This window comes from Schistocerca serialis, chromosome 8, assembly GCF_023864345.2.
Source record: "Schistocerca serialis cubense isolate TAMUIC-IGC-003099 chromosome 8, iqSchSeri2.2, whole genome shotgun sequence".
Classification (NCBI taxonomy): domain Eukaryota; kingdom Metazoa; phylum Arthropoda; class Insecta; order Orthoptera; family Acrididae; genus Schistocerca; species Schistocerca serialis.
Window position 1 is genome coordinate 570596211 of NC_064645.1, and position 27325 is coordinate 570623535.

The window sequence follows — 27325 nt, forward strand, 5'->3', positions numbered from 1 at the left end:
AAAGACATGAAGAAAATTTTGAATGGGGTTCGAACTGGGGATATTAGGAATACGTCGTAAAAATTACAACCACTTGCTGTGCATAGCTGTCTAGGAATTCTCGGCTGGATTTTGGTTCCGCTAGAAAATATAGCAAAGAAACCATTTTTTGGGGTTTTCCGAGGGACCGCCCATGAACTAATGATGCCTCCATAAGCCCCATCAAACCCATCGTAGAACACATCAGATGCAAAAAGAACCAACCGATTTGCTCCAATTGCCTAAGCAGGAGGGAAATGCATAGTATTCATATTTTGACCTTGTACTGTAGGGTAGAGACACTAAGATGATACTTCTGTTGGGTATAAGAATGGTCCCTAGCCCAATGGCTATCCAAAGGACTTGATTTTACCTTTTTGTCACCGACAGAACCTGAGGTATGAGCACCGTAAAAGACCCGTTTTATGCGCGACGTTTTCGAACATATTAGTAAGCATCCAATCGCAAGAATACCAATAGTTACGGTGCGATTTAATACACGTGCACTATTTTAATTCTCGGTGCCGACTTGTTACAGTGAGACATAAAAAAAAAAAAGTCCCTGGGAAGTGCCGGGATGCCCAGTACAATTACAATGGGCATAAGATCATCAAAATTGGACGTTACTTACAAAGGGGTCACGAATTCTAGCAATCACCGATTTAGTCCAAATTTATGGTATACGCAGGGCTTTTCCAGAAATGAAACTAACAGAAGGGGGAGCTCCAAATGGCCAAGTGTTTGCAAAAAACAGCATTTTCGGCGAGGATCGGCCGAGACTTCAGTCACTTCACGTTGCCATAGTTGCCTTGCTGCGGTTGGCGCAGTGGAAAGGAAACATAGTGGTAATCCGATGGCTGGTGGGTCGAGTCAAAATGCAGATTTTTTTAATTTTCAGTTTTTGTGTTACACTGCAAATAAAGCTCCATTTATAGCATTTTATAATATTTTCATAAAAAAGCATGAAAAGAAAAGGTAAAGAAAAATTTGGAAATGCAAATAATTTTCGAGGAAGGGATTATAAGACGTCTACAAGAACTTCATACTTAAAAAATACATCCTTTTATTGTTTTACGGTTGATGGTTTACTTATGCTGGGATGATACTCATAATAAAATAAGGGGAAGCAGTAATTTTATAGGCATCTTGCACACATTAAAACACCACATTTTTACAATTACATCGTCTTTTTAAAGTTTCTGTAGAAAAACAGATTTGTCTTACATTCATAAAAGGTTCTCTCTCATCGAGCAGTTTGGTAGTAAACCACATGTATCGCATCATTTCGCCAAAAATTGCCGAGGGTAGCTGGTGAATTACAATGGGGAGTATTCTGATGCAGTCTTCTCCGGATGTGATTTCTTTTTCTCTCTCTACGAAGGATGAGCAGTTTTGAAACTCTTTGATCAAATTTTTTACCTGACGATAAAAATAGACAGCGCATGGTTTCACGACTGGAATGCATTCGGTGAGAATCACTGGAATGCATCTGCATTTAACATGTAACACATATAAAAACCTGACACTGTGCCGGCCGAAGTGGCCGTGCGGTTAAAGGCGCTGCAGTCTGGAATCGCAAGACCGCTACAGTCGCAGGTTCGAATCCTGCCTCGGGCATGGATGTTTGTGATGTCCTTAGGTTAGTTAGGTTTAACTAGTTCTAAGTTCTAGGGGACTACTGACCGCAGCAGTTGAGTCCCATAGTGCTCAGAGCCATTTGAACCATTTTGAACCACTATGGGACTTAACATCTGACGTCATCAGTCCCCTAGAACTTAGAACTAATTAAACCTAACTAACCTAAGGACGTCACACACACCCATGCCCGAGGCAGGATTCGAACCTGCGACCGTAGTAGTTGCGAGGTTCCGGACTGAAGCGCCTATAACCGCTCGGCCACCGTGGCCCAGCAATGACGGTTTTCATATAAGCAATAAACAGTAAGTAGCTTTCAGTTATACACGACGCACAAGATAGGGCTGGGGAAGACTGTGTTACATAGTTAATGTCTTTTTCACGAGAACCATCCCAGTATTCGCGTGAATCGATTTAGGGAAACCACCTGAAGTCTCTGTCTGGTTGGCCGCGCGGGGATTGGAAGTCCGCACCTGCCGACGGCGAGTCCCGTTGCGAACCGCAGCACCAGCACAGTAAAGCCCTGGCGAAGTCACACCTGATAGTTCCGGTGCCATAAACGTCCGTAGCTGAGCAGCCTTGGCGGAAACCAGGCCGCACAACGAGGGCGTAATTGGCGATAGCGCAAACACAACTGCGTCCTCCAGGTGTTAGCGTCGCACTGTGCTCGGAGAACGTCTGTACACAGTCCTCACCAACAGACGCCTATTTTCGAAGCAAACGACGGAGCTGATCCTCCTTAGTACACAAAACGGGTTAGAACACTGTTGCAGAAACAACTAAACAAACATGCCAAATTTAAACAGACGCAAAATCCCGAAGATTGGTGATCCTTTACAGAAGCTCGAAATTTAGCGCGGACTTCAATGCGAGACGCTTATAACAGTTTCCACAACGAAACTTTGTCTCGAAACCTGGCAGAAAATCCAAAGAGATTCTGGTCGTATGTGAAGTATGTTAGCGGCAAGAAACAATCAACGCCTTCTCTGCGCGATAACAATGGAGATACTATCGAAGACAGTGCTGCCAAAGCAGAGTTACTAAACACAACCTTACGAAATGCCTTCACAAAAGAAGAGGAAGTAAATATTCCAGAATTCAAATCGATAACAGTTCCCAACATGAGTGACGTGGAAATAAACATCCTCGGATTAGAGAAGGAACTTCAATCACTTAATGAAAGCAAGTCTTCTGGTCCAGACTGTATACCAATGAGGTTCCTTTCGGAGTATGCTGATGAATTAGCTCCATGCTTGACAATCATATACAACCGTTCGCTCGACGAAAGACCCGTACCCAAAGACTGGAAAGTTGCACAGCTCACACCAATATTCAAGAACGGTAGTAGGAGTAATCCACTAAATTACAGGCCTATATCGTTAACGTCGATATGCAGTAGGATTTTAGAACATATATTGTGTTCAAACATTGTGAATTACCTCGAAGAAAACTGTCCTTTGACACACAGTCAACATGGGTTTAGAAAACAATGTTCCTGTGAAACACAATAGCTCTTTATTCACATGAAGTGTTGAGTGTTATTGACGAGGAATTTCAGATTGATTCCGTATTTCTGGATTTCCGGAATGCTTTTGACACTGTACAACAGAAGAGGCTTGTAATGAAATTGCGTGCTTATGGAATATCGTCTCAGTTATGTGACTGGATTTGTGATTTCCTGTCAGAGAGGTCACAGTTCACAGTAATTGACGGAAAGTCATCGAGTAAAACAGAAGTGATTTCTGGCGTTCCCCAAGGTAGTGTTATAGGCCCTTTGCTGTTCATTATCTATATACACGATCTGGGAGACAATCTGAGCAGCCGTCTTAGGTTGTTTGCAGAGGACGCCGTCGTTTATCGACTAATAAAGTCATCAGAAGATAAAAAAAAATTGCAGAACGATTTAGATTAAGATATCTGAATGGTGTGAAAATTGGCAATTGACCCTAAACAACGAAAAGTGTGAGGTCATCCACATGAGTGCTAAAATGAATTAGTCAAACTTCGGTTGCATGATAAATAAGTCTAATCTAAAAGCCGTAAATTCAACCAAATACCTAGGTATTTCAATTACGAACAACTGAATGTGGAAGGAACACATAGAAAATGTTGTGGGGAAGGCTAACCAAAGACTGCGTTTTGTTTACGTTTTGTTTGCGCATCCTTCAGCGGCCTAAGTAGATGCAAGGCGGTAGGTGCAATGTCCGAGCTGTTAGGTTGATGAGCAAGAACAGTCCAATGAAGTTTTGTGAGCTCCTTTCGGGTGCGTAGACTTGTGAGGGGCCTTGTGTTGCCATGAAAAGGAAGAAGTTCGTTTGCATTTCTGTGGCGACATAAAGGCTGAAGCCGTTTCTTCAACTTCTTGGGAGTAGCCGGCACGCGGACGGTTTGGACTGGTTTGTGCGACCTTGTTGAGATGATAGCAGACGCCTCGCCCAACGGCTCACCGTGCTTTTGTTCACTGCCAGGTCTCTAGACATTCCGCAAGCGCCTCTGAATATCTACGATGCTTTGGTTTCCAGCCAAAAGTAACTCAATGACAGCTCCCTGCTTGGAAAGCACCTCCGTTACAGACGCCATTTTGAAGGCTACTTACAGTGCCGTCACCAACGGAAGTTCATGAAGCAATAACAGCTGATGTGGGAACATTCCACGATGTTCCCCAACAAATGCTGCATTTATTCAACCGAAATTGCCGGAGAAAAATATTGTTGCATTATTTGTATTGTATTGTATGTTAAACAGGGGCCTAGAAACGACGGAGAGGCTCCGTCCTCGTCACAGCCGCAGTAGTCCACAACCCCACGACGACTACCGCAGTCGCCGGCCGGAGTGGCCGAGCGGTTTTAGGCACTACAGTCTGGAACCGCACGACCGGTACGGTCGCAGGTTCGAATCCTGCCTCGGGCTTGGATGTGTGTGATGTCCTTAAGTTAGGCTTAAGTAGTTCTAAGTTCTAGGGAACTCATGACCTCAGCAGTTATGTCCCATAGTGCTCAGAGCCATTTGAACCATTTGAACTACCGCAGTCAACTTCATCCCTCCACCGCGCCACACTGAACCACTCTTTCAGGCTTGTTGTGCGGTTCGTATCTTATATTTCAAGCTAAAAATTTACGAAAAGGAATTACTTCATTTTTCGATGTTACAATCGATAACTACTAGCTCCTTCCGCCCCGATAACGCCGGCACGGTAACGCAGCGTGTTCGGTCAGAGGGTTAGCTGCCCTCTGTAATAAAAAAAAAAAAAGAAACTGAGTTAATGGATCAAGGGGTGTCTTGCGACGTCCGCCCCGAGCACATACAAAGAACGAAGACGAAGAAAATGAGATAAAAAAAAAGATAGCTGAGTGGACGCCGGCACGGTAGCTCAGTGTGTTCGGTCAGAGGGGTTGCCCTCTGTAATAAAAAAAACTGAGTTAATGGATCAACGACGAACTGACACGGGTGTCTTGCGACATCTGCCCCGAGCAGACGCAACGAATGAAAACGAACAAAATGAGAAAAAAAGTGGTCACCGTGACGGATTGCCATGCTACGGGCCCGGGATCGATTCCCGGCTGGGTCGGGGATTTTCTCCACTCAGGGACTGGATATTGTGCTGTCTTCATCATCATTTCATCCCCATCCGGCGCGCAGGTCGCCCAATGTGGCGTCGAAAGTAATAAGACCTGCACCAAGGCGGCCGGACCTGCCCCGTAAGGGGCCTCCAGGCCAATGACGCCAAACGCTTATTTCCATTTCAGTACTTGTTCCGAATGTACAGTTAAAATTATCTTTTTTAGAAACATTTGAAATTATAAATTATTTGACACACTTAAAAATTGTATTATTATTATGCAATCTAGTACTGTTTACTACGCTTATTTCTGGATTCATTTATGAAATAATAATCGAAATTAATAGAAAATCATATATCAAGGGAAATTGGAAACCCTTTGGAATATGGTTGTTACCGCAGAGTGAAGTAGTAGTAAGCATGCCTCTGGTGTGATTGGGCATATTTCTGTGTTTTGGGTGAACAATATAATTTCGGCTTTGTTAATATGAAAATTCAAAAGACTGTACGATATAATAAAATGTGGCAAAATATATTAACGTAAGAACAAAAATTCAGCAACAACAATCTTCAGATTTATTTAAATCAATTCAACCACGAGGACCTAAAAGCGTGAGAATTTCAGCTTCAAGAATCAGACCCCTAGACCAGAAGAACTGGATCCAACTCTGAACGAAAAGCTAAGTAAAAACTGGAAAGTTTATTGTAATCTTCGCTCCTATCATATTTTTCATAAAAGACTTTACTTATTGTGAACAATAGGTGGAATTAGGAAGGAGGGGGGAGATAACAAGCGGTGAAGGCAGCAGTGTGAATACTGAAACAATCCAACAATGGCTCACTAATATGTGGTCTACAATTCGTGAGGATATGCAAACTATGACATCTGTAATGCAGGCGAGACCTGACAAAACTCTGAAATTCAAGGGCGAAAAATGTTTTGGTGCGATTTACCTAGAGAACGAATAACAGTTCTGGCCTGTGCTAAGCGGCAGATGGAACTGGGAAGAAAAAATGCTCGTGATACGTAAACCAAAAAATCCTTGGTGTTTTAAGTATATAAAAAAAATCTGCCTGTGCATTACAATGCTCACAAAAAGTCCTGGATGACCTTTGAAACTGAAATAAGGTTTTAGAATTGGAGCTTAGAAGTCAGAAAAGTGAGATACTGGTTCTTGTTGACAACTGTCCAGCACATCCCGCACTCTCTGGTCTTGAGAATATCAAGCTTGTTTATCTTTCTGCAAATACGGCAGGCTTATTGGAGACCATGTGCGAAGGAGTAATGAGGAGTCTGAAATGCCACTATCGCAAGCTCGCATTACTGAAAATAATACAAAGTATTGGAAAAAAAGCAGGATTATTATAATACTCTGATGGATGCGATCAGGTGTATTACCAAAGCTCGGAGCCAGGTCATCAAGAACTGTTTCCATCATGTTGGGATCACAACTAAAGGAATAAATGCCGTTGAAACTGAAGACACGTTCAGTGACACTGATGATTTGCCGCTGCCAGCAATCGACTGTGATATTCTCAATCAGTGCGACTATGAAATGTATGCAACAATAGATGATGGCCTTGTTACAACCGAAGCACAAACTGAAGACGAAATTGCAAATGAAGTGAAGACACAGGGCCACAATGACGTTGAAGCGAAAGGGGGAGACGAAGAACAAGAGGAAGAAGAAATAAATAAAGTGCCTACCTCAACTGTGAGTGACACTTTAGAAGCCGTTAGAACTGTGAACATGTTCTATGAAACTAGGAGAGAGAGCAGTGAAATTGCTAATGAAATAATGAACATGGAGCACAATTTAAAAAGTGTGTATTGGGCAAACGGACAACAGAGTAAAATGACATTACTTCACTCCTAAGTAAAGAAGTCTGGTGAGTTCTCGACATACTGCTGTATATACTGTATTCATGTAAGCTTAAGAGTGAATACTGTATGTAAAACAAAACAAGACTGACTAAATTTGTTCTTTTCCGTGCGCCATCACAACAGACTGAAAATACGAATCTCGGTTACAAAAATGTTCAAATGTGTGTGAATTCCTAAGGGACCAAACTGATGAGGTCATCGGTCCCTACACACTACTTAATCTATCTTATGCTAACGAGGGAACGTCCCCATCGCACCCCCCTCAGACTTAGTTATGAGTTGGCACTGTGGATAGGCCTTGAAAAACTGAACACGGATCAATCGAGAAAACAGGAAGAAGTTGGATGGAACTATGAAAAAAATAAGCAAAATATACAAACTGAGTAGTCCATGTGCAAGATATGCAACATCAAGGAGAGTGTGAGTTCAGGAGCGCCGTGATCCCGTGGTTAGCGTGAGCAGTTACGGAATGGGAGGTCCTTGGTTCAAGTCTGCCCTCGAGAAAAAAGTTTGCTTTCTTTATTTTCGCAAAGTTATGATCTGTCCGTTCGTTCATTGACGTCTCTGTTCATTGTAATAAGTTTAGTGTGTGTGTTTTGCGACCGCACCGCAAAACCGTGCGATTAGTAGACGAAAGGACGTGCCTCTCCAATGGGAACAGAAAACATTTGATTGCAAGGTCATAGGTCAACCGATTCCTCCACAGGAAAACACGTCTGATATATTCTATATGACAATGGTGACGGCATGTGCGTAAAATGACAGGAATATGTTGTCGACCTACCTAACTTATACACTTGGCGAATGGATAAAAGTATTCTTCTACCTTGCCCGATTTAGGTTTTCTTGTGGATGCGATAATCACTTCCAAAAAAGTGAAGAAAACATAAGAGTTCGTCACATAAACTGCAACGAATGAATGCAACAGTTTCACAGTCGCACAGTTTTCCCTGTGCTCTGTCAAAACATATGTTTTTAACGTTTTCAAATTTTTCCGTGTGTAGACCGTCAAATCCTGCATACGTCCAAGCAAATCTGAACATGTCCGGGAATTTTGGAGAGGTAAGTTGATTATGTGTTCCCATACTACGACGCAGTTACCTCGCATCGGACGGACGGTCGGACAGGTAATAATTGTCTGAAAATAAAAAAATAAACTTTTCACTCGAGGGAAGACTTGAACCAAGGATCTCTTGCTCCGCAGCTGCTCACGCTAACCACGGGACCACGGCGCTCCTGAGCTCACACTCTCCTTGATGTTGCATATCTTGCACATGGATTACTGAGTTTGTATATTTTGCTTATTTTTTTCATAGTTCCACACAACTTCTTCCTGTTTTCTCGATTGACCTATGTTCAGTTTTTCAAGGCCTATCCACTGTGCCAACTTATAACTAAATCTGAGGGGGGTGCGATGGGGAGGTTCCCTTGTAAGAACAACACACACACCCATGCGCTAGGGAGGACTCGAACCTCCGGCGGGAGAGGCCGCGCAATCCGTGCGTGACGTGGTGCCTTAAACCGCGTGGCCACTCCGCGCGGCTCTCGGTTACAACGACACTCGTTTATACTAACATAAATTTCAAGGTCCTTTGAATTTTGTTATAGCAAGGTCCCACTGCAGTTTATTTTAGACATATTTTTGATCGAAACCTGAGGACGAGACAGACAAACTAACATAACGTATTAACAACTCAGTGCAAATGAATGAAATGCCAGTTCTCTAAATTTTCTCTATAGTGTTTCTCGAAAGAACGTCGCCTTCCCTTCAGGAATACTCAGTTGAGTTTCCGAAGCATCTCCTCAGTACTTGCGTGTTGTCCGAACCTACCGGTAACAATTCTAGCAGCCCGCCTCTGAAATGCTTCGATGCCTTCCTTTAATCCGACCTGGTGCAGTATTCAAGAATGGATCGCACTAGTGTCCTATACGCGGTGTCCTTTACAGATGGCCCACACTTTCCTAAAAATTCCCCAAAAAACCGAAGTCGACCATTCGTCTTCCCTACTATGAGGGGCACTAAACTGAAAACCGAACACCAGCCACAACGGAGCCGTGGATTGGTTCCATTCAAAAGTAATCACCACATGCGTCAAGACATTTATCCCACTGGGAAACGAGACGATGAAATGCTGTTTCGTAAACAGTGATGGGCCGGTAAAGACTCCACAAATGTGCCCACTCTTGCACTTTCTCGTCTGACTGAAACCAACGTTGTCTTTCTTCAGATCGCCATAGATGTGAAAATCGTATGTTGAACGATACGGGCTGCGCGGAGGTTGTTGTAGTGTTTCCCAAACAAGTCGCTGAAGCGTGGGCTTCATCCGATTGGCAGCGTGGAGGCGGACATCATCGTGTAACAGAATAATTCTGTCCGACAGCATTCTTGGGCGTTTTGACTTTAGGGTGCGTCGTAGTATCTGCAAAGTGTCTTCAAAGTGCTGCGCACTGATTGTGGTTCTACACTCGAGGAACTCGACGAGTAGACGGCTCTTTCAGTCGAAGAAGGTCATCGTGACCTTATCGGACGCCGGCCGCGGTGGCCGAGCAGTTCTAGGCGCTACAGTCTGGAACCGCGCGAAATGGTGGCACCAAGTAAGGTGCAGCACTATGAAGACACTTAGCAGATACTGCGAAGCACCTTAAGGCAAAACGCCTCGGAACGCTGTCCGACGGACTCGTCCCGTTGCACGACAACACCAGCCCTCTCGCTGACGACAGTATGAAGGCTACGCTTCAGTAATTTTGTTGGGAAACCTACGACATCCTCCGTACAGTGCGGATCGTACACTGTGAGATTTTCACTTCTCTGGATGCCCGAAGAAAGACATGCGTGAACATCTGATTCAGTCAGATGAGAAAGTGCAAGAATTGAGAGTGATTTTGGATTCGTCAGCGACCGACCGCGGTCTACGAAACAGGAATTGGTCGTCCAGTCCCCCCCCCCCCCCCCCCCCCAGTGCGACAAATGTCTTAACGCCTGTAGTGATTACTTTTGAATGGAACCATTACAGCGTCCCATTGTGTCGAGTGCTGGGTTGTCATTTGACTGTCCCTTATACAATCCTTAAGGGGAGCCGGAGGTGGTCAAATCCAAAAAATTACGATTTTTTTTTTTGCTACCGAAAATTAATTGGAACATTCCTCTTTAATGTAAGCTTTGAATTATTGTTCTAATCGCCCTAGAAGTGGAGTTGTTACCATTTTCCCCCACGCCTGCAGAGGAAATGGGCTGCCGCTGAATGCATCTAACACCCTCTCGTGACTTCCTGGCGAACTGCTTGGGATTTTCTCGGCCTGTTACGCATACAGCGCCTTATGTTACGCATACAGCGAGTGTGCAACGGTTGGCTACATTGTTTTCTGTGACAAATATTACCCGTATTTCCTTACAGCTTACTCCTATTTTCCTCAGAATTTCGAACATCTTGCTCCATTTAATATTGTCGTACACTTTTGTTCTGGTTATGATGCCACGTTTTAATAACCGTGTATATAAGATGAGGAAGAACGTAGGGAAAAGAAAATTAACACTAATACCAAGTTGCGATACTACAATGAATAAGAGCGCGGAACATCGTCTCTTTGCTGTTTACCGTTTCGAATTAGTTCAGTGTTGCGCCTGTTGTTGGTAGTATTAGCCCTATACTTCTTGTGTAAAGCGGGTAATATGCAGTATGTACAAGAATCAGGAGGGAACAATAAAACCAATTTTTCATGACTTAGCACAGTCAGAATTGTTACACAAATGTCTACATGGAAAGACGCAGAATCCTAATGAGAGCGTAAACAATTTGATTTGGAAAGTGATTCATAAAGGGTGTTTGTAAGCATAAAAACACTGCACTTTGGCATTTATGATGAAATAGCAACCTACAAACAAGGGAACAGTGTGAAGTGTGAAGTTCTAAAGGCATTAGGATTTACAGCCGGGGTGAACACTGTACGAGCAGTAAGAAATATTGAGAGAGAAAGGATAAGAGGAGCAGAAAGAAGAGAAAGGCATATGAAGTATGATGGAACAACAGGCCAGAAAAGAAGACAGAAGAGGAAGCTTTTGGAGGATGATGAAGAAGAGCCTGATAATCCATCCTATAGTGCAGGAATGTATTGAGAAACTTTGATAGCCATTTCCCGTAAATTAGAATTTTTCGAATATAAGCAACATTTTCTCAGAATCCACTCAAGCTAGAGAGATGAAATTTTTATACAGCACTCCTAGTGGTCAAACTTACATTGTAACACAGCCATTTGACAATATGTTCAGTAGTTTCATTTCAGTTTAATTATAAAGCAATTATTTGTAAAAAAATTTGGGTCATTAATAAAAAAAATAATTGGAAGGAAACTAGAAAAGATACTCCAAAATCCCTCTGTCATAACTGCAATACTAAACTACTCTATATGTAAAAAAAAATTCAAATATTTCTATTTGGTAGTTTATTCATAAATGTTCCTCAAACCTAGTGATTTTAACATGGGAAGGATAGGCACGTCCGGCTCCCCTTAACATGCTGTACGTTATATGGCATGAGCCCAGCGTGACAATATCTCCAAATGGGGCTGGCCCTGCAACATGAGGCAGCTGAAGAAGTGGGAGAAAACAGTGTTTGTCAATGTTCTTCATTACAAAGTGGACCGGAGACTACATTTGGACGACTTCACTCGAAATGAGGGAAGAATATCGGGAAAATGGAAGATGACAAGAAAGAGTGACGAATGTAGCCGAGGAGTTTGGTATTGCTCACAGCATTGTTTCATGTGCATAGAGAACATTCCGCATTACAGACACTGTTTCCCGGAGGAGAGGACGTGATCGACCATGGTCGAGTATAGCAGCAGATGACAGCTACTTTGTGCGCCAAGCAGGACCGGTTTAAGGCACAAATGACACAAGCCGCTGTTTTGGGCGTCAAGCTGAATGGGGCGGCAGAGATGCCACAAATGCAAGATTTCTAAACAGGACCTACCACAATTAGTAGCTGGCTGCTTGGAGCACCAGGCTGAGAGGGGAGCCAAGAGCAAGATTTGTGTACTGTACGTATCACAGTTCTTTGCGAAAACTGGCACGGGTGGAAGGTTTCCATGGGAAATGCTAAGTCACATATGAGGAAAAATTTTCTCGAACCAGCCCTGGGAACAGGCGAGATGGGACCCACGTCAAACAGCGGGTACAGTTGCAACCACGTTTAACAAGACTGCAAGGCACGTAATATCACGCTCCACAGTGGTACAGTGACTACACGGGAGTGGTCACTTTGCAGTACGTTATGTTTAGTTGACACGCGCACATAGATGGCAACGTTTGCAATGCTGCCAAGGGGGCAGGGATTGGACCAAAGAAGAGTGGGATCTCGTGCTCTTGTCGGAGGAGAGGAGATTCAGCCCGAGTAGTGATTCTGGACGAACCCTCATATGGCGAGAGGTAGGAACACGTAATGCACTCACCAAGATTGCCGAACACCATCGTTATGGTGTGGGGAGGCATAATGTTGCATGGACGCACTCAACTCCAAATCTTTGAACACGTTACACTCACCGGTCAACGTACTCCTTTCCCATGTGCGCCTTTTGGGGGTTGCTTTCGACCATGACTTCATGTTTAAGAATGACAACACGCGACCGCATCAAATAGAGCAGTTGGCGGAGTTCTTGGAACGAGAGGATATCCGGCGAATGGGCTGGCCTGCGCCTTGTTCCTACTTAAATCGTCCACGTGTGGGAGGCGTTGGGGAGACGCATTGCAGCAAATCCACTTCGCTAACAACCATCCAACAGTTGTCAACCGCACTGCTGGCGAAGTGGAATGGCGTACCACAAGAACCCCTTTATCGGCCTTGTGGCCAGCATGAGAACACTTTGGAGATTCATTTTGTCGCGCCCGTCATGCTAAGAAGCTATGGAGGAAGCTAAAATTGGTAGACTGTTATTGTTGTTCTCTTTGGTCTGAAGACTGCAGCTCTCCACGTTAATATATCCTGTGCAAGTCTCTTCACATGAGCATAACTAGACTGCACTGCACAATTACAGAGTCACTTTTTTGCCCGCGCTGAGTGGCCGCGCGGTTTGAGGCGCCATGTCACGGATTGCGCCCCTCCCACCGGAGGTTCGAGTCCTCCCTCGGGCGTGTGTGTGTGTGTGTGTGTTGTTCTTAGTATAAGTTTGTTTAAGTAGTGTGTAAGTCTAGGGACCGATGACCTCGGCAGTTTGGTCCATTAGGAATTCACACACATTTGAATATTTTTTCACTTTTTCGAAACTCCGTAATTGTTTCCCATTGTGACGTAGAAGTTTGATGTTTTGCTCAAAAGTGCGTACATCCTCTGTACTGATGCAAAAGTGTGGCGTCCTGTGACGTCACCCTCGAATTTGGTAACAGTTCAAGACGTCGACAGGTGCGAAAAAAAGCCCATAGTTCAGAAGGTCATGTGAGGTGTAAGGTGCATTAATAAAGTGCACTAAATTTTACCACAATTATGCCCGTGTGACGTATCACGCAATGGGAAGGTCGTCTCGCACCCTCTTACCAGCATTTCAGCCCTTTATATATATGAAGATGGTATCTGTTCTTTCGAACATGTCCGAAGGAACAGATACCATCTTCATATATATATATATATATATATATATATATATATATATATATATATATATATATATATAGTTGAGGCTCACCTGCCATTTGGCCATCTTCTTACGTGCGGATGCACAGACAGTGCCCGAACTCTTACGGGAATCGCAGTAAAGCCGCGAGTAATGAGTATGATGGGCAGGGGCACTATGAATATTGATGTGGACTGCTAAGGCAGCCAGTCCACAGTGACGGGTAGCCGAAAGAAAGGCACGCGTACACACACGCCGACTGGCGTGAAGTCTGGAACGGGATAACTATTGAATGGTAGCAAGAAAAGTACGTAGCTGCTTTATACTTAACTTTTAATCATTGTTGTACACATCGTTCTTCTTGAGACATTTATACGATAACTCTCAAACTATGTAAGGCTAATGGCGCCTTGCTAGGTCGTAGCCATGGACTTAGCAGAAGGCTATTCTAACTGCCTCTCGGCAAATGAGAGGAAGGCTTTGTCCGTATAGTCGCTAGCAATGTCGTCCGTACAACTGGGGCGAGTGCTCGTCCGTATCTCGAGACCTGCCTTGTGGTGGCGCTCGGTCTGCGATCACACAGTGGCGACACGCGGGTCCGACATGTACTAAATGGACCGCGGCCGATTTAAGCTACCACCTAGCAAGTGTGGTGTCTGGCGGTGACACCACAAATATAGTGCAGGACATTAAGTTGGGAATGTCAGTCTCACGGGAGGCGTGCCAGAGATAAGTCCCTGCAGTCGCACTGTGTCCTCGGTGGCTCAGATGGAGCCGGCACGGTATCTCAGCGTGTTCGGTCAGAGGGTTAGCTGCCCTCTGTAACAAAAAAACTGAGTCAATCGATCAACGACGAACTAAAACGGATGTCTTACGACGTCCGCCCCGAGCAGATTCAACGAACAAAAGCGAACAAAATGGATGGATAGAACGTCTGCCATGTAAGCAGGAGATCCCGGGTTCCAGTCCTAGTCGGGGTACACATTTTTAACTGTCCCCGTTGACTTGTATCAATGCCTGTATGCAGCTAAGGGAATTCATTTCATTGTAATTTCATTTTAGCCCTTCTTCTGAAGTCTCTACAAAGGTCGAATAGTCGCGTCCAGCGTTGAAATCGTGCGATTTTCTTACGGGTGGCTGAGTAAAACTTGTCAGACACGCCTCCGCTGAGAATCAACACGAGAAGGCCTTCGGGGGTGGCGTAAACGCGCGGGATTTACCGAGCGGTCTTAGGCGCTGCAGTCATGGACTGTGTGGCTGGCCCCGGCGGAGGTTCGAGTCCTCCCTCGGGCATGGGTGTGTGCGCTTGTCCTTAGGATAATTTAGGTTAAGTAGTGTGTAAGCTTACGGACTGATGAGCTTTGCAGTTAAGTCCCACAAGATTTCATATACATTTGAACTTTTTTTTTGTGGCGTAATGAGCGTCAGTTAAACCTCTCCTTTCTTTGGTACATTGATTCAACACAGTAAGCAATCGAGAACGACAGTTCTCTGCCTGATTACTGATAGGACGATGTCGTTGACAGCCTTTGACACTGCTGACCTCCCCCTCCTCTACACAGTTCAATTCTTCCCAAAGGACATCGTGAGCAAGCAACGCCATTGAACGTGATAGCACCCCTTTGTAGTGCAGTACGGCCATAATTTTTGCTCTCGTGTATTATTTTCAGCCACTAGGATCCGTTCAAAACCATTTGACGAAATATGAAAAATGATACGTAGCAAAAAAGGGTGTTTATACTTCTTCAGCGCTCCTGTTCCGCTCCCTCCTGTGGTGTGATCATGGGGAGGTGCAGTGAAGACACATGCGTGAATAAAATGGCAAAAGATCCGTCTGAGACCATCTTGTTCGGCAACACCCCTGGTGCCACATGTCTGCTTTATTTAAGCCCATTAAAATGTACCTGCACCTGTAGGCCAGATTCCTAGGTTCATGTAGGCTTGCTACGCTGATGCTCTTGCACCTAATAGCAGCAATGTGGAATAGGAGCGGTTTCAAGGGGTTGCCTGCCTGCTAGCTCCTAAGACTCTCGTCACAGTTTGTCTCTGTACAGGTACGTTTTTAAAATGGTTCAAATGGCTCTGAGCACTATGGGTCATTGGTCCCCTAGAACTTAGAACTAGTTAAACCTAACTAACCTAAGGACATCACAAACATCCATGCCCTAGGCAGGATTCGAACCTGCGACCGTAGCGGTCTTGCGGTTCCAGACTGCAGCGCCTTTAACCGCACGGCCACTTCGGCCGGCTACGTTTTTAAATGCTGCCAGCAGCAGAATACTTTGCTTCCGCCTTGTACTGCCGTTCATGCAAATCTTTCAGCCAACAGGTACCAAAACACAACATGTCGGTGGCACTCAGTTTCGCATTAGCAATCAGACAGCTACAAACCAGCATCAGACAGTTCAGTGCACGGCCTGCCTCAGCTCAGTACAGTACTCTGGAAACTACCCTCTGACTTATCAGTCGCTATTTACAGAGAACTGCCAACGGCCTTGCCGCAGTGGTAATACTGGTTCCCGTCAGATCACCAAAATTAAGCGCTGTTGGGCTGGGCTAGCACTTGGATGGGTGACCATCCAGTCTGCCGAGCGCTGTTGGCAAGCGGGGTGCACTCAGCCCTTGTGAGGCAAACTGAGGAGCTACTTGATTGAGAAGTAGAGGCCTCGGTCCCGGAAACTGACATACGGCCGGGAGAGCGGTGTGCTGACCACATGCTTCTTTTATCCACATCCAGTGACGCCTGTAGGCTGAGGATGACACGGCGGCCGGTCGGTACCGTTGGGCCTTCATGGCCTGTTCGGAAGGAGTTCAGTTCAGTTCATTTAAAGAGAACTAAAATCAGTAACAGACCGTCTGTGAACTTTACTGTTAGTGATACTTGCAATCTAACAGACTGCCGAGAGACAAAATTATTTACTTACTGCTGTATTAAGATTGGGACGTCAAGTGCCACGCATCACACTGTGTCAATTAAAGCACCATTTTGTAATATATTCTTAATAAATGTTATTTCTTATTTCTTACTGTGCTGTCACATCCTTGTTATAATGCCATCTTATCAAACAAATCAGCCAATGGTAAGGAATCACAGCAGGGGGGACATTTTTCTGTTACTGTGGATGTTTTGGCTGAATTAGTAGCAGTATTTAGTTACCACATTCACAACATGTGGCCACTTAGGAATTTTGCTGACTATTTCCTAACTGTTGAAAAAGAGCGAGCAATGTATAAACTTTCACAAACGTAAGATCGATCCCTATTGGCAATAAATACAAGGCGAATTCACAACAGTTAGTGTCACATGTCGTCCAATGCTAAGACTATTGTGCAACATGAATTGCATATTGTCAGAAGAGGGTACTTGTTCTGGGTCTCTTGCACACACAGTTGTGTTGCGGTACGGATGACAGGTCGATCATACGTAGTGTCGAAGTGAAATAGGGCAGCAAATGGGAACGTGCTTCGAAGTTGAAGTGCGCTGGAGAGTAAAGTTTTTACACTACTAGATTCAATGTGAACTGCTGGCGGTGTATGGGCCAAATGCAGTGTCGCCCCCAGCCGCAGTGAAATGCTGCCAACAATATGACCAGGGCCACACAGACGTGAGTGGCAATGATCGGGAAGGAGGCCTATCGACATCGACCACAGACGAGAGTGTACAGGCATTAGGGTAACTGATTCGCAGTAATCGCAGATTTTCCGACGATAAGGGCATTCACACAGCAGGTCTCGGATGGCTCCGTGACCAACGAGTGGATTTCTATCGTCGAGAAACTAAGCAATTTGCAGGACGTTCCAACCGCTGTTTGCCGAGACTTGATGACTATGTTGAAAAACAGTGTCTTGTATCTGGGTCACTTTAATGTGAAGTACAGCATTCAATAAAAGTTACTTAGGCTGCCATAATAATGTGTAATTTAGTTTCTGAAGTGCCCTCGTAGTCTAAAACAATTTTAATGAGAATGTTGTAGCCCGCATCTCGTGGTCGTGCGGCAGCGTTCTCGCTTCCCACGCCCGGGTTCCCGGGTTCGATTCCCGGCGGGGTCAGGGATTTTCTCTGCCTCGTGATGGCTGGGTGTTGTGTGCTGTCCTTAGGTTAGTTAGCTTTAAGTAGTTCTAAGTTCTAGGGGACTGATGACCATAGATGTTAAGTCCCATAGTGCTCAGAGCCATTTTTTTGAGAATGTTGTATTTTAGTGTACCCATTTGATCGAAAGACCCACATCAGGACTACTTTAAAAAGCTGTATAAACAGAACCATTCTGCAAATAGCATTATCTGTTGACTTACAATTTTGTGTAAAACAGTAGCTTGGCTCGTTGTTTCAGATGGTCACGAAACGGAGATCGAAAGCAAGTGGAGGCTGGAGCCCTTAAAAAAAAAAAAGTCCCAGAATGTGATCCCCAGCCAGTCTTAAGATTTTTTTCTGTCACATACCACATATTTTATCTCTGGCATTTACATCCGTATCGCCATGACTAATCTCCAATTCACACTTAACAGTTTGGCATAGGGATCACAGAACCATTTTCAGGCTATTTCACGACCGTTGCTGGTTCAAACAACACGCTGGAAAAATGAACGCCCGAATCTTTCGGCACGAGCTCTGATTTCTCATATTCTTTCACGATGGTCATCTCTCCCTACATTTTCGCCTTTGGAGGAGGAAGTTGGTGATTGGAATTTTGGGAAAAGGTCTCGCAGCAACGGAAAAACGTCTTTTCTTACCATATCCGTGACACACTCTCCGCCGGCCTCGGTGGCCGAGCGATTCTAGGCGCTTCAGTCCGGAACTGCGCGACTGCTACGGTCGCAGGTTCGAATCCTGCCTCGGGCATGGATCTGTGTGATATCCTTAAGTCAGTTAGGTTTAAGTAGTTCTAAGTTCTAGGGGACTGATGATCTCTGATGTTAAGTCCCATAGCGCTTAGAGCCACACTCTCCTCTGTTTCTCGATAATAGAGTGAAAAGCCAAAGAAACTGGTACACTTACCTAATATTGTGTAGGACCCCCGTGAGCACGCAGAAGTACCGCAACACGACGTGGCATGGACTCGACTAATGTCTGAAGTACTGCTGGAGGGAACTGACAGCATAATCCTGCACGGCTGTCCATAAATCCGAGGGAATGGAGTTCTCTTCTGAACAGCACGTTGGAAGGCACCCCAGACATGCTCAATAATGTTAATGTCTGGGGAGTTTGGTGCCCAGTAGAAGTGTTCAAACTCATAAGAGTGTTCCTGGTGCGCCTCTGTAGCAATTCTGGACTTATGAGGAGTCGCATTGTGCCCCTGGAATTTCTCAAGTCCGTCGAAATGCACAATGGTTATGAATGGATGCAGGTGATCAGACAGGATGCTTACGTACGTGTCACCTGAAAGAGTCATATCTAGGCGTATCAGGGGTCCCAAATCACTCCAACTGCACATGCCCCACACCATTTCAGAGCCTCAACCAGTGTGAATAGTCCCATGCTGGCATGCAGGGTCCATGGAGTCATGAGGTTGTCTCCATACCCGTACACGTCCATCCACTCGACACAATTCGGAAGGAGACTCGTCCGATCAGGCAACATGTCTTCAGACATCAATAGTACATTGTCGGTGTTGACGGGCCCAGGCAAGGCGTAAAGCTTTCTGTCGTGCAGTCATCAAGGGCAGACAAGTGAGCCTTCGGCTCCGAAAGCCCATGTCGATGACGTTTCGCTGAATGGTTTGCACGCTGACTCTCGTTGATAGCCCAGCATTGAAATCTGCAGCTGTTTGCGGAAGGGTTGCACTTCTCTCACGTTGAACGATCCTCTTCAGGCGTCGTTGGTTTCGTTCTTGCAGGATCTTTTTCCGGCCACAGCGATGTCGGAGATTTGATGTTTTCCCGGATTCCTGGTATTCACGGTACACTCGTGAAATTGTCGTACGGGAAAATCCCCATTTCGTCGCTACTTCGGAGATACTGTGTCCCATCGCTCGTGTGCCGATTGTAACACCATCTTCAACCTCACATACATCTACATCTACATCTACATTTATACTCCGCAAGCCACCCAAAGGTGTGTGGCGGAGGGCATTTTACGTGCCACTGTCATTACCTCCATTTCCTGTTCCAGTCGCGTATGGTTCGCGGGAAGAACGACTGTCTGAAAGCCTCCGTGCGCGCTCTAATCTCTCTAATTTTACATTCGTGATCTCCTCGGGAGGTATAAGTAGGGGGAAGCAATATATTCGATACCTCATCCAGAAACGCATCCTCTCGAAACCTGGCGAGCAAGCTACACCGCGATGCAGAGCGCCTCTCTTGCAGAGTCTGCCACTTGAGTTTATTAAACATCTCCGTAACGCTATCACGGTTACCAAATAATCCTGTGACGAAACGCGCCGCTCTTCTTTGGATCTTCTCTATCTCCTCCGTCAAACCGATCTGGTACGGATCCCACACTGATGAGCAATACTCAAGTATAGGTCGAACGAGAGTTTTGTAAGCCACCTCCTTTGTTGATGGACTACATTTTCTAAGCACTCTCCCAATGAATCTCAACCTGGTACCCGCCTTACCAACACTTAATTTTATGTGATCATTCCACTTCAAATCGTTCCGCACGCATACTCCCAGATATTTTACAGAAGTAACTGCTACCAGTGTTTGTTCCGCTATCATATAATCATACAATAAAGGATCCTTCTTTCTATGTATTCGCAATACATTACATTTGTAATGTTGACAACCCGCCATTGTAGCAGCAGTAACCGATCTGTGCGTCAGACACTTGTTGTGTTACATAGGCGTTTCTGCCCGCAGCGCCGTATTCCGCCTGTTTACATATCTCTGTATTCAAATACGGATACCTATACCAGTTTCTTAGGCGCTTTAGTGTGAAAGCCCTGACTACAGGGTAGCTTACCTGCCCCTACGGATGTCGTTTTATACAACCCGCAGTGTTATGTCTGACCTTCGAAAACCACGGGCGAGATTTTCATACTCTCACTCTCTTTGCCCTAGAGAAAAAATGAAAAAAAAATGAGCACGATCCTTTTGTAGGAAACTTAATGTAGTTAAATTTTGTACTAGGATATCTTTAGTCCATGTCACGCCCTCCTACCACTGTAAAAAAAATTACGACTGCACAGATTATTTCCCATGTTCGACCTTTTTTCGTCTTCACTGACTGGCCTTATTACGCCGCCGGTTTCGTTGAGCCCTTACAAATTGTAAATCTGACGTTTGCGCAGCTTTTACGTAACAATTTAGTAAATTTTAAGAGCTTAAAATAAACAGTTACATTGCTGTATTCGTCTGGTGTTCTAAATACGAAACTACTGCGCTTGTAAGAATTGTCAACGTAATTAGTTTTAGCGTAACGTTCCGAAAAGTCATTTTTCTTTCGTTATCCTCTCCGACACGTTTAAATTAATAATGTTAACGAAATAGCCGACTATGCTGGTGGCGCAATAACACAATCAACAGAGATAAAAAAGGCCGAATATTGGGAACACTTCGTGTAGTAGGAAATTTTTGTACTGTGGTAGGAGAGAGTGCCATGAACTACTAGGAAACCTGGCCATTGGGGGCTGACTGTGGGAGTGGAGGTGCGATCGAAAGTCACTTCTGTAGGTTTTTCTTGAATAACACGAAAACTACGGCCTGTAGCGAAAACGTATCCCGCAACAAAATTTAACTACATTAAATTTCCTACAAAAAGATCATGAACAATTTTTTCTGTAGGAGTAATAGTGAGCGCTTAGCGAGCGAGAGAATGCAAAAATCTCACCCCAGATGATTGCAGGCTAGGTATAGCATTACGGTTAGCTTAAAACGGTAGGGCAGCTTAATCACCCTGTATAAATGAAATAGTGGAGAATTCCGGAAGCCGCATAAGGTCCTTCGCGATTGATGTTGTTGTACACAAAGACTTCGCGATACTAGAAAACTGTTGCGAAATGCTGGAAGACCTGCAGAGGCGCAGGGATAAGCAGCTGAGCCTTAACATAAACAAATGTAACTTATTGTTCATTATCAACTGGAAAGACTTGTTATTTTATTTTGACATGACAGCAAAGCAAGTAGGCCTAACGGTACTGGAAGCAGCTACTTCCATTAAACGTATGGAAATACGTGTAAGAAGCGATTTAACGTTTAAGGAACGCCTAAACTAATCGCTGGTAAGGCAGGACAGATGTCACACTAAGATTGGAAGAATCCTCGGTAAGTGTAGTCCACCCACGAATGAGATAGCCTGCAAAAAACTAACCTTCGCCAGTTACTTGAATTCTGTTCGTCATTGTGGGATCCGTACTAGATAGGACTGGTAGACGAAACAGAGAATACTTAAAGAAATTTCATCACAGATTTGTGTAGTAAGCAAAAAGAGTCACGGGTATGCTCAGTAAACTCCGGCAGTAGACTCTGGAAGAGAGGCATTGTGCATCACTGTTAAAGTTCGGAGGGTATGCGGTACTAGAAGAGTCAACCAAAACTCCTACGCATATCTCGCGAAAAAGTACATGAACACAGAATCAGAGAGATTCGAGCCCACACGAAGTCTTACCAGCAATCGTTTTTCTCACGCGCGATTCGCCACTGGAACAGTGATGGGGATAGTGACAATGGTACACAATTACCTTTCGGAAGATGGCTTACGGAGTATAGATGTTGGTGTATCAGTACGCATGGGACAGCATGCACCACAAATACGTTTCAAAACGCCGCGCATAAAAACAGATTTTTTTCGGGGCCTTTCCCGCGATTCTGTTGTTGGTAGCTAGCTAGTGTTTCAGATAGCCTCTGGCGTAGGGGCCATTTGTACACCCAAAAGGGGGATCGTCTTACTGTCACTATCCTACACCACAGGGACAAAGTTTGAATACTACTCACTTCCTCCAGCTGTGGTAAACGGAGCAAATGGGTTGGTCCTCTTTGCATTACACGTGATTTACGGTGCTCCTAAAGTGGCTTGTGGAGACACATTTTATTTCTTTGGTGCTTCCTGAGAAAACTCGAAAAAAGCGTTTTTCACCATTTTTTCGGCGTCATCAGGAGATAGTATCTAAATAACTAACTGCAGGAAATTGCTCAAATTTTAACGGTAAGTTATCTAGGCATTTATCTAGAACTGCCGTCTTCCCGTTTGCAAAAATATTTATTCGTTATCGAGGAACATGGTTTTTGGGTGCCGTAACTGAGTCGTGGATTCCAGACGAATAGCACAGCAAATGACTGTAATTTTTACGATGTGTTCCTTAGATTCGGATCTTCAACAACCTTGAAAATTTTCGTGACATCTTTATCCGTTTCCGAGATACAGAGATCAAAGTTCCCTATTTGTACACTTCAAATACGCACGTAAAATCCAGTCTGTAGAGAAAATGTAGTTTATAAAGTGACATAGCACAAATAATTGTGCTGTAAAGCGTCTCCGTTATCATCTGGAGGTTTCTGAAAAACCCATGTTGTAGTAATGAAGCACATGCAAAATTTTTGTGTACGTAAAATCCGGTCTGAGATATAAAATTACATCGTTTTTGCCTTATTTCAATTCCACGTAAGTAAAGTACCAAAATTTTACTGAGCCATAAAGTTATTTTCGTATGATTGACATGTCTTGCGTAGCAGGAAAAAGAAGGGAACAGCGGAAAATTCTCCTGTCAGAGCACAGAACGGGTATCTCATTCTACGTTCCTCGGAACCTTTCAGAATTTTCTAAACAACGTTTGGTTTGTAAATGTATTCGCAGTTTCTTATGCTGAGAGAGAAGAAGACACTGGCAGTGCCAAAAAGACGGTAAGTAGTAAATTCTGCAAATGAGAGAGAAAGAGGGGAACGTAGTGGGAGTGGAACACAGTTGAGAGTGACAGAACATTGCTAGGGAAGGAGTGAGGGAGACAGTGAAAGGGGAGCGAGGGCAGAGAGAAGAAGACAGCGGAAGCAAGTGATAATAAGAGGGCCTATCACAATGACAGTGAGGAAGAGAGAGATGTGAATTGAGAAGGAAAAGCAGCATTGGGAAGGAATGAATGAGACAGGAGCAGTAAGAGAGAGCAAAGGGAGACAGTGACAGTGAGAAGAGACAGTAATAGAAGGACAGAAAGATGGAGACTGTGGCTGGGAGACAGGAGACAGTGACAGAGAGATACAAAGAGATAATGAACTGGGCTGAATGAGCGAGTGAGAATGGACAAGTGGGAGTTGACGGGTATGAGCGACGTACGGCGGTGGACTAGGCGGTGTGAGTGAGTTACAGTTAGAGGAGCTTGTGACAGTGAGAGGTGAGTCGCATGTTGAAAAGGACGCACCGGCCGAGGTGGCCAAGCGGTTTTAGGCGTTTCAGTCCGGAACCGCGCGACCGCTACGGTCGCAGGTTCGAATCCTGCCTCGGGCATGGATGTGTGTGATGTCCTTAGGTTAGTTAGGTTTAAGCAGTTCTAAGTTCTAGGGGACTGATGAGCTCAGATGTTAAGTCCCATAGTGCTCAGAGCCATTTGAACCATTTTTTGAAAAGGACGCCAGTAAACCGAGCTGACAAAAGTCATAGGATAGCGATATGCACATGTACAGAGGGCGATAATATGGCATGCACGAGGTATAAAAGGGAAGCGCATTGGCGGAGCTGCCTTTTGCACTCAGATCATTCGTGTGAAATGGTGACAGCAGTGATTATGGTCGCACGACGGGAAGTAATAGACACTGAGGGCGGAATGGCAGTTGCAGCTAGACGCATGGGGCATTCCATTTCGGAAATCGTTACGGCATTTAATATTCTGAGAACCACAGTGTCAAGACTGTGCCGAGAATACCAAATTTCAGGCACTATCTCTCACCACGGAAAAAACAGTGGCCGTCGGCCTTCACTTAACGACCGAGAGCAGAAGTGTTTGAATTGAATTGTCAGTGCTAACATGCAAGCAACATTTCGTGAGATAACTTCAGAAATCAACGAAGAGCGTACGACGAACGTATCCATTACGACAGGGCTGCAGAATTTGGCGTTAATGGGCTATCGTAGCAGACGACCGACGCGAATGCCTTTGTTAACAGCACGACACAGCCTGCAGCACTCCCCGCCCCCCCCCCCCCCCTCCTAGGCTCGTGACCATACCGCTGGACCCTAGGCGCCCGGAAAACCTTCGTCTGATCAGGTAAGTCCTGATTTCAGTTGGTAAGAGCTGATGGTAATGTTTCACTGTGGCGCAGACCCCAAGAAGCCATGGACCCAAGTTGGCAACAAGCCACTGTGCAGGCTCGTGGTGGATCCGTAATGGCATGGGTTGTCTGCATGGAATAGGGTGGCTTCTTTGTTCCAACTGAACCGATCATTGACTGGGGTTATGTTCGCCTACTTGGAGACCATCTGCAGCCATTCATGGACTTCGTGTTCCAAAACACCGATGGAATTTTGATGGATGGCAATGCGACCAGTCACGAGCCCACAGTTGTTGGCGATTGGTTTGGAGAATATTCTGGACAAATCGCTCATTTATGGGACAGAATCGAGAGATCAGTTCATGCACAAAATCCGGCAACAGTTTGGCAGTTGTGGACGCCTATAGAGGGAGAATGGTTCAGTATTTCTTCAGCGGACTTCCAACGACTTGTTGAGTCATGCCACGTCGAGCTGCTGCACTACGCCGGGCAATAAAAAAAAAAAAAAAAACAATGACGTGACGTTATGAAGTATTCCATTAATCTGGTCACCTCAGGGTATGTTCGCACGCCAACATTTTAAAGGTGCTGAGGAAGATAATATATGAGGCAGTTGCAGTCCCACTTTTCAGTCAGAGTCTTTTAAACAGGAGCTTATTCGCCTTTTTCCTGCTCCGATACGAGCATTTTTTCGCTGGTATGAGTAGGAAAGAATGAGGGCAGGGGATAATGAAAAGAAAGAGAGAAGAACAACATACGAGGTGTGATAAAAAAGTAACGGCAATTCTTTTTAATTTTGCGAGCTTCAAAGATCCGATTGTCCAACTCTTTCTTGTTGGTACACATGTTCCTGATGTATGTTGGCATTTTTGGATATTTTGTTTATTGTTGACAGTCAAAAAGCTTGTACGTGTGTCGAGTGATCGGCGAATTTTTACTTTAGAAAAGGAAAGGTAGTGCATCCCGAATTACTGCCCTGTGGTCGTACAGTGCATAAGGAATACTAGCTGGAAGTTATGTGCCGTTTACATCAAGCAATCCGAAGAAATCCACCAGAAGGCAAAACCACTCGTGGAAATTGCAACAAGACGACGCACCCGCTCACACCTCAATGCTTGTTCGTGATATTTTGGCAAAAAAAAGAAAAAAAAAACCGTTACGGTGCCTCAGCTACCGTATTCGTCGGACATGGACCGCTTCTACTTCTTTCTACTCCCGAGGCTGAAGAGAACCACGAAAGGACGTCGTTTTGCCACCACCGATGAGATAAAAACAGAATCAAATGGTTCAAATGGCTCTAAGCACTATCGGACTTAACATCTGAGGTCATCAGTCCCCTAGACTTAGAACTACTTAAACCTAACTAACCTATGGACATCACACACATCCACACCTGAAGCAGGATTCGAACCTGCGACCGTAACAGCAGTGAGGTTCCGGACTGTAGCGCCTAGAACCGCTCGGCCACAGCGGCCGGCAAACAGAATCGCTGAAGGAGCTGAGCATCATAACGAAAAGCGAGTTCTAGAAGTGCTTCCAAGATTGGAAAAAGCGCTGGCAGAAGTGGCTGAAAGGGGCCAAGTTGATACCGATGGGGAACTAAAGAATCTTTAAGAAAAACAAAAATTTCCGTTACTTTTTCATCACACCTCGTAGAGCGAAGTGTGCCTGGTGTATGATGGAACCGGCCGGGGTGGCCGAGCGGTTCTAGGCGCTACAGTCTGGAACCCCGCGACCGCTATGGTCGCAGGTTCGAATCCTGCCTCGGGTATGGATGTGTGTGATGTCCTACGGTTAGTTAGGTTGAAGTAGTTCTAAGTTCTAGGGGTCTGATGACCTTAGAAGTTAAGTCCCATAGTGCTCAGAGCCATTTGAACCATTTTTTTGTATGACGGAGAGAGCTAAAAGAGGAGCTAGAATGGAGCCGTGTGGTACTGACACCTGCCGTGGCGGGCTGCCTCGCCGGCGTCCTGCGGCAGCGGCGGCGGCTGGGGAGACGGCGGCTGCGCTCCCGCTGGCCAGAGGAGCAGCAGAGGCAGTAGGCAAGTGCAGAGGCGGGCTGGGCGAAGCATCGTGAGCTACTGTGCGCCCGCGCGCTCCGACGCAGGTATATAAGGCCCGGCAGCGATAAGGCGGCCCGCCGTCAGCGACGCCTTGCGACATCCGCGGCGCCTGGAGCCCGCCAGCTGCCGCCGCCGCCGCCGCCGCCGGGCGGACAGATTGCGCCACGCAAATGCCACCCTGGTGGCTCATTTTCACTGTACGGAAGAGGAAGCGACTTGTGCCTCGGGATTTCGGAAGGAAGCGATCGGCTAGGAGTGGGAAAGAGACTGTATGAGCGTATTCTGAAGGTACTTCCCTTAGAGGATACACTGATCGGCCAGAACATTATGGCTTCGATCTACTATCGATATGGTCCGATCCAGGTGATAGCAGCGTCACGTGACAAGGAATGACTGCTGGTCAGACACACGCAATGTGTGTCTATT

General features: G+C 45.2%; 1 long non-coding RNA gene and 1 pseudogene across 1 annotated transcript in view; one reads left to right on the top strand and one right to left on the bottom strand.

The window, feature by feature from the left end:
- LOC126416603 (uncharacterized) overlaps positions 1–26910 on the bottom strand; it is a 56867-nt gene extending 29957 nt beyond the window's left edge. The window contains exon 1 of the long non-coding RNA XR_007575482.1: positions 26776–26910. This is a non-coding gene — a long non-coding RNA (uncharacterized LOC126416603). The remainder of the gene's footprint in view (positions 1–26775) is intronic.
- LOC126417212 (5S ribosomal RNA) lies at positions 16186–16303 on the top strand (annotated as a pseudogene).
- Positions 26911–27325: the final 415 nt, after the last annotated feature.